General features: G+C 38.2%; 1 pseudogene across 1 annotated transcript; it reads left to right on the plus strand.

Moving 5' to 3' along the window:
* The first annotated feature begins 2,253 nt into the window (after positions 1-2,253).
* Positions 2,254-5,016, plus strand: LOC104586768 (uncharacterized protein At3g28850 pseudogene; annotated as a pseudogene). The gene has a single exon (XR_016085345.1). The product of XR_016085345.1 is annotated as an uncharacterized protein At3g28850 pseudogene (transcript).
* The last annotated feature ends 3,365 nt before the right edge of the window (positions 5,017-8,381 follow it).

The raw sequence follows: 8,381 nt of genomic DNA on the forward strand, positions 1-8,381 counted from the left end.
GTGGTAGTACTGTAGCTGGGTCATGGCTCATGGGTGATCGGGAGTTTCATCCAATTCCAATAGTTGATTTGAGCCGATCGAGTAGCAAGTGTACATCACACCCCGAAACGTCATGTATATGGCGGATCATCAACTTGTTTCATTCTTTTTAATTAATTTGGTCTTGGATGGTGGTGTGGTGTGGCATCTGACATGCATGGTGGTGGCCAGATGGCAATGCATGATCGATGCTCCCCTCGGTCCTCTATATTATGTCTTGATCTTTGAAACTCTGGTCATCCCACTGCTTACTTTTTCATTTTTCTTTTTGCGTTTTCAATGTTTACCCCCTCTCTTTACCCAAAAGTCAATCAAATTGGCCGCACCCAGCAAGGTCTCTTGCTCCATCGATCATCCAATTGGCTGCTCACTCCTGTGGGTTAGGACTTGGGAGAAGATAAATCACATCGGATTCATGCATTTTACCATATGTGTGGTGGTGTGGGAAAAAAGGGAAAATTTTCACTTTATTACAAATTAGTATCTCAACTTTCAAATGCGTTAGTGTAGTACCTAAATTTTTAAAAAGTGTTAAGTTGGTTCCTGTCGTTGATTAACTGTCAATTATTTATTGAAAATGTTAAAATTATCCTTCAAAAGAAGGCACTGTTCATTATCTTCTACTTTGAGATTGAATCAGTTATCTTCAAAGAAAGAGATAAATAATATGAAATATTATAAAAAGAAATAATAATTGAAAGTAAAGAAATAATTAGACAAGAATGTATTTCAGATCTAAATGACTTCATTAGTCTAAAATATCAAACACCTCAACCAGTTCAATATCAAAGTAGAAGACAATGAACAATGTCTTATTTTGAATGGTAATTTTAACATTTTCAACAGATGACTGGCAATCAGTTAATAACAGGGACCAATTTGACACTTTTTGAAAGTTTAGATACTGCATGCAGTACTAGTGACACATATGAAAGCATTGGTGAAATCATTAATATTAATAGTATTGGTGAAATCCTCAGTATAGTGGTGGCGGCTATGGCATTTTATAAAAGACTTCATCAGTGCAGCATGTCATATACAATTTTCGAATTGCATTCTTGAAGTTGAAGGCGATTCCCTTCCTATAGTCCAACTTCTATTGGTGGACTATAGAAGAGAGAGAGAGAGAGAGAGAGAGAGAGAGAGAGAGAGAGAGAGAGAGAGAAGAAGAAGAAGAAGAAGAAGAGGAAGAGGAAGAGGAAGAGGTCATTTGCAGGCTACAGTGGCGACGTTGACGACGACTTACAGCGGCAATAGTGACGACGACGGTGGCGGTGATGGCAAACTACAACAGTGCCAATGAAGTAGATCTAAGATTTCCCTCGGTCTTAGATTTCTCTCTCTCTCTCTCTCTCTCAAATCTATCATCTAGACTCTAGCCTGCTCTCCCGAATCTCTCAGATCTCTCTCACTGTCTCACACATCCCTCAACTGATATTTTTCTCTCTAGTAGATCTTAAATTTGAGGGATCTTCTTCTCTTTTCATTCTTGCTCTTACTTAATAAATCACAAACCATTCTCTAAGTCGAACGATTCAACAGTCAAACCATCTGGTTCAATGGTTCCTTAACTATTTCAATGATTTTTTACTAAAGATTAGGTTTGGGGTAAAACGGAACTGATCACCTGAACGACTTTCGATTCAAATGGTCCAACCGTCCAAGTCATCGACGGTTCGAAAACATTTGATATATCGTTAAACAGTTACTAGCACAGCCACACGTTCAGCTAATTCAAGCTCCATCTGTTCAGTTAATCAACTAGTGTCATTGTACATGTATTTTTTAGGTTTGCTAGGTGTCCAAAGGATTTGCCTTCGAATCCACACCAGCTGATTCCTTCAGGAGCCCTGAGAGTCTGAGACTGACAGTCAAGACTCAAGAGCAGCGAGGCTGATTAAGCTTTCTCGTGGTGAATAGAGGAATGGTTCGTGTATCAACAGAATGCCACGTGTTGTATGACTTAGATTTGGTTCTATTTTCATAAATTAATAATAAAAAATTGGACATGTGTCAAACTCTCAACGATTGACGCTAAACCAAAAACGTATAACGACCCATTCACCACGTGTCCTTCCAAGCCTACCTTCCCCACACTCGAAACGCGTGCATTTTCTTCATTATTTCTTCTATTTACTTTTTCTTTTCTAATAGAAAAAACTAATAAAAAATCAAGACGACATTTATTAATTTAAATATAAGGTGCTAAGGCCTACCTGGAGTCGAGTTTTTTTCCGGGGTCCATATAGGCTATAGTAATTCGGCGGCGATCCTGTTATTTCGAAGTTTCGGTGGCCAACACACAACTTTGATTCTTCGATTCTTCTCCTCCTTTTCATTTTTATTTCTCCGTCTCATCTTTCTTTTTCCTTTCTTTGGATTTTTCTACCATTCCACGATGATTCTACCGTGATCTCTCTGGAAGACATTGTTTTAATTCTGCAATTTTCTGTATCGCGCCACTTCGTCTTCGGTTTGATGCTTCTCTCTTTTACTGAAAACCATTTTTTATTACTCTTCCTGTTTCCTCAATATTCCTTGATCGTTCTTCTGATTCTCTCTCTTAGATCGATGGATGTGAAATTATTGTTATGGATACATTCTGCTTTTATCTCCGATGGAGGATTTGAATACCTATGGATACCAGCGCCACCTATCACAATTGATATCGTTTGATTTGTTTTCCACCAAATGTGATTCCACAATTGGAGCTACCATTTCAAAACTTCTTTTGTGTGTTCGCCATCGGTTACTTTTCCTTCTTTCTTCATCAAGTGTTGGCTCGGGAAGTTGATTGTTCCTCTTTAACTCTGTCTCAATCGGTAATAAATATCGATACTTTAGGGTTTTTGGACCATACAATCTCCCTTGATCAGTAGTCTCTCCAACCTCATCATCGCACAGTATTTGTTTAATTCTATTTTCCTTTCGTTGTAAGCCAATTCATTCCTTCAATTCTCCGTTTCCTGTTCCAAATTTCGAATAAGAGCCTCAAAACCTTGTTCTAGCTCAAGCAGATAAAAGATTAAGAAGAATATTCCTTTAAAAAATAAACAAAAACAAACCCATTCTCAAAAACCAGTTATAAATTGTAACTACAATCCTCTGTCCCTTTCTCTATATAGAATTAGAAATCATGGGTTGTGTAACCTCCAAGCATTCCCATGAGCGATGCCGCCACTGCGGAAGAAGTCCAGCGCCTCTCTGGCGTACCCGCTCGGCGTCAGGCCGCCGCTCTTCCCAACGGAAAAGGGGGAATTATCACGTCGTCTCCCTCCCGTCCCACAGAATGGATTCTCTCAAGCTCGACACCGATCACCAATACCAGAACAGCATTGAGAATTACATCAGTGACGACAAGGAAAACAATGTAAGGCAAATTGCAGAAAGCATCAAAAGAGACAATTTCAATAGCAAGGAATTCGCCACCGAGATTACTGAAGCCAAGGGCTCTTCCGACCTGAGCAACGCAAAGATCCCCAAGGTAATTCCTAGAACGCCCACCATAACACCTCCGGGCGAACCAGAAACCATCAATGCATGGGAATTGATGGAAGGCTTAGAAGACGCCAGCCCAGTCCCACTCTCCAATCTCGTCAATGGTTCCTTCTCTTTCAACGCCGTCGAACTTTCCAAGCCAAAAGTACAAGACTACGGCACGGCATCACCGAAGCCATTGTGGCTCCAGTTGTCAGAGGATACGGATTCAAATTCAAATTCCATAGTCCCCGATTTTGATCCGGAAATAATATCCACGTTCAGGAAAGCCCTAGAAGAGCTGTCCCCGACGAACCCTTTCTGCCTCCAACCGCCGGAGCACGAAAACGAGGACTCCCCAGTTCAGAATAGGTGGTTGCTGGTGTCGTCTAAGGATGATGTATTGGACGATGCAAACGTACAAGGGGAGAAGCAGGAGAAGGTGAAAGATGGTAACATCGTCATTTCCAATGACGATACAAACGTACAAGGGGAGAAGCAGGAGAAGGTGAAAGATGGTAACATCGTCATTTCCAATGACGATACAAACGTACAAGGGGAGAAGCAGGAGAAGGTGAAAGATGGTAATGTCGTTATTGCCAATGACGATGCAAACGTACAAGGGGAGAAGCAGGAGAAGGTGAAAGATGGTAATGTCGTCATTGCCAATGGGTGCCCGCCTGGTGGAGAGGACAAGGTGGTGATATACTTTACGAGCCTGAGAGGAGTGAGGAAGACGTATGAGGACTGTTGTAATGTGCAGGTGATACTGATGGGGTATAGAGTTCGGGTCGACGAGAGGGATGTTTCGATGCATTACGGTTTCAGGGAGGAGTTGAATGAGTTGTTTGGAGATGGATTCAAGGGTGGTCTGCCGAGGGTGTTCGTGAATGGGAAGTACATCGGTGGAGCCGACGAAATACAACAAATGCACGACGACGGACAACTCAGAAAGGTTATCGGAGATTGTGAGGTGGTGAACGATGGATGGAGCGACGAAGATGGCGGTGGCGGTGGAGTATGCGAGACTTGTGGGAATATTAGGTTTGTGCCCTGTGAGACGTGTTACGGTAGCTGTAAGCTATATTTCGAAGGAGATGAATGCGAATTTCAGAGTGGGTTTCAACGATGCCCTGATTGTAACGAGAACGGAATCGTACGTTGCCCTGTTTGCTGCTCTCTATACTAGCTTCGTTACCAAACTCTTTTGGATTTTGACTTGTAATTTTGCAAAAACCAAAATCAATCAAAATCTTTTATTTTTTTTCTGTATGTTTTTTTTCTTTTTGGATTGTACAGTGAGAAATTTTGAGGATTATTGTGTAGAGGGTGATGGTTGCTGATAAAGGGGGAAAGAAAGATGGTACAGTTGCACATTCATTCCTCTTTTTTGCTTTTAATTTCTGGTAATCTTACTATTTTGTTCCTACATTCCGTAATCTGTAGCAAAGAACACTCATGGAAGTTGGAAGTTAGAACCCCCACAGGTTTTTAGCTGAAGTTTAACAAGAGAAACATTCGTGTGTATTGTGTACACTGTGGTTGAGTGGTACCCGTTCGTTCATAAGCAAAACAAAGTGATTTTTGAAATGAATGACTTTTAAAAATCGGTAAATATTGTTATTTGGTATCATTTTAGTCACATAAGCCGATTTTGAGAAGTCGGTTTTAAGTTTATTCAATACTTAATTTTCAAAAGCGATTATTTTAATATTAGAGTTATTATTTGATGTCTTATCGGATGTCATATTATCTTAGAAGATGAGAAAGTCATCAAAAATGGTAATTCCTGGAAAAGGGTCAATTTTAAGGATAGATTTCTTGAAAATCAGCCAATCAAACAGAAATTTTAGGGCCAATTACTCTAATGCTAATAGTGATTTTCAAATAATTGACATCGATACTAAACATTTTTTAAAAATAAAATTTGTCAATTTTGATTGTGATTGTGATAAATTTTTTACGGTAAAATATTGATAAATGCAAGGTGCCAATGAGTTGATTGATAAGGTCTCCTGACTTCCTGAGGGGTGGGAGGAGTCATGGGTTGGGGGATGAGCTACCCGCCCCCTTACGTAACCCTTAGGAAGAAATAAAAAATAAAAAAATAAATGTTTAATACTTATTTTTTAGTACTAATGACAAAAGCTTCATTAAATAAAACAGAGGGCCATTGGTAGGGGTGTTTACAGTCTGATTTCGTGCGGTTTGGAGAAGATCTCATACCAAATCGGTAAATAATAATTTGAGAAATTTCTAAATTGAGTCAAACCATTTTGGTATAGAAATTAAACTAAACTAAATTAAACTGTTTTACTATAGTTTGATGCGGTTTCTAATATGGTTTAAGGATTTTGGGCCATTCTATGATTATTTTAGGCTTAAATAGTTCTCCTAAAAATTAAAACTTAAATTTTTTTTTATTATTTTATTATAAAATAAAGAATTCATTATATATTCATAATTTTACATATTCTATTTAGATATATTATATATAATATATATATAATTTTGATTTACTATAAAATTCAATAAACCAAACAGAAACCATAAATTATAATTTAGAAAAATCTCAAACCATTTATAATTATAAATCAAACCAAACCATAAATTCGGTTTGATTCTGTTGGGTTTTGCAGTTTGAATCATATATTTGAACAACCCTAGCCATTAGCCATTTGCTAAAACGATTAATGCGCATCTTGTGATTACGTGACTGGCGATGAAGTCGATGATGCTATGTTTTATTTTTGTACATGCATAACACAGAATTATTCATTTGTAGGACTTTACAAAGCTCATTAATGGAAATATGGACCCCCCACCCCACACCCCTCAATTCTTCAAATTGAATAATTTCCAATAGAAAGAAAAACAATTTGATCAGATTTGGAATCCGGGAAATGGGAATGAAATTCCCATTATGTCCAACCGGACCCTTTTTGGGAAATGCAAGATGAATGCAAATGCAGATTTGGACTCACCACCGATTCCAATACTAACAAATTAAATATGGGTATAGGCAAAACCATTTGATCATCAAAACAAATAATAGTTCCCCTCTGTACAGAAATTGGAAAGTGATGGTTATCAAATAGTATATAGGAAGGATTATTTAGACCCCACATCCTCATACCTGCTCATTACTCGTAAAACACCTTCAATTCGGACTCGCAAATACCAATGATGGGCCTTTGCCAAGAAAACCACACCAACAAGACGACATCCCCAATGGACAATGGACAATGGACAATTGTTCTGGCTCACTCACATATGCACGTGCCGTGGTCTATTCCTTACACTCTCACCGACTGATCGCAGTTAGTTAATTTCAGGTAGCAGCAATAAATCAGTAATGCAGAGGTGAGCGCATTCATTATCTGGAGTTGGATGAGTAAGGATTTAATTTCAGTAAATCATTTATATATATAAGAATTATCTTTAACAAATTAAAGAAATAACCTCTAAATATATAGGACATGGGGCAGAAGAATGAAGAGATGATAAGATAGGTAGGCAACTGACCACCCAAGTCCCAAGGTGCTTCTATATCTCTTGATCAGGCTTTAATACCATTATTGGTCCATAAAATTTGCATTATTATTATTATTATTATTATCATTGTGGCTTCCTTTAGAGTTCTAACTAACTATGAACCTTTGATATTTTCTCAGGAAATACAGGCACTAGCACGTCCAATGGGATACAAAAGTGACTAAGTTTTGAGATACAAGCATCATCGCTTCTCTTCTTAGTTCAATAATATGGTTATTGGCGTTTTTACTGCAATGGCAAGATAGCTTATGTAATCTACATGGTGGTGCAGTTCACTACTGGTTCATCCCTACTACCTCCATCAAAGCAAAGTCTTAGTATTGTGGGTAGCTGCGCTGTTTTCAGTCTATATTACTTTTATTAAATAAATAAATAAATAAAACAATCTTCTTTACTCCATTAATTAATTCAACCTACTAATCCTAGTTCTTATTAACGTTTATGTACATCCACAACAGACCTTAAACCCCACCTCACAGGAATTAAATCGCCCACTTTGCCAATTTAACTAATAACCAGTTGTGCCATGTACCTTTACACAACCTAACTAACCCACTAAACAAACAAGAACAACTATATGCAAACAACGTCATTTTACCATTATATATGAATGCATCCTTAAATAATCTTTCCCTTGAAACATGAATTTTCTTTTGTCTTAATTTTCCCCTTCTTTCTGATTCCTAATCCATCCCAACCTACTTTTACACAGCCATCAACCAAGTAACTTGTCATGCAATTGTTTCCAAAATCAGTCACTTGATGATCTCAAGCTGGCCTCAACTATCTAGTATAGTACAATTTATCGAGCAGGTCCTACTGGTTTATAGGGACTGTCACCAGTAAGAAGACATTGGGGAGAGAGAGGAGGTTTTCTAGACACAAGACTTAGGCCTGATGGTCGGTTTAGATTCGGGTTTGGGCCTGAATGTATTCTATTGATATATAGACAAAACTCGGCCCAAATCTGGCCTGACCTGGCCCATGAACAGGTCTATTTACCATATTACAATATATGTTATGTAAAAAACCTGGGTGAATGCTTACGAATCAAAAGGCTTTAAAATAAGAAAATTAGCATTACTAAGATACATTCAGTGCAAATTTAATAGCACTAGAAATGAAGGTACAATTAGGATTGGTAACACAGAGACACCTCAAAATGAATATAGGGAAGATGAGGATGTTGACATAGAAAAGTGTCAAGAAGAGTGGTGCATCTGTGGGAACTTAAAACATTGCCACGGTGGATGATAGAATGAGGGAGAGGGACTAAGAAGGTTTGGATGTACATTGCTGCTACACTAGTT

Source organism: Nelumbo nucifera, chromosome 4 (assembly GCF_055504915.1).
Source record: "Nelumbo nucifera cultivar China Antique chromosome 4, China Antique-T2T, whole genome shotgun sequence".
Classification (NCBI taxonomy): Eukaryota; Viridiplantae; Streptophyta; class Magnoliopsida; order Proteales; family Nelumbonaceae; genus Nelumbo; species Nelumbo nucifera.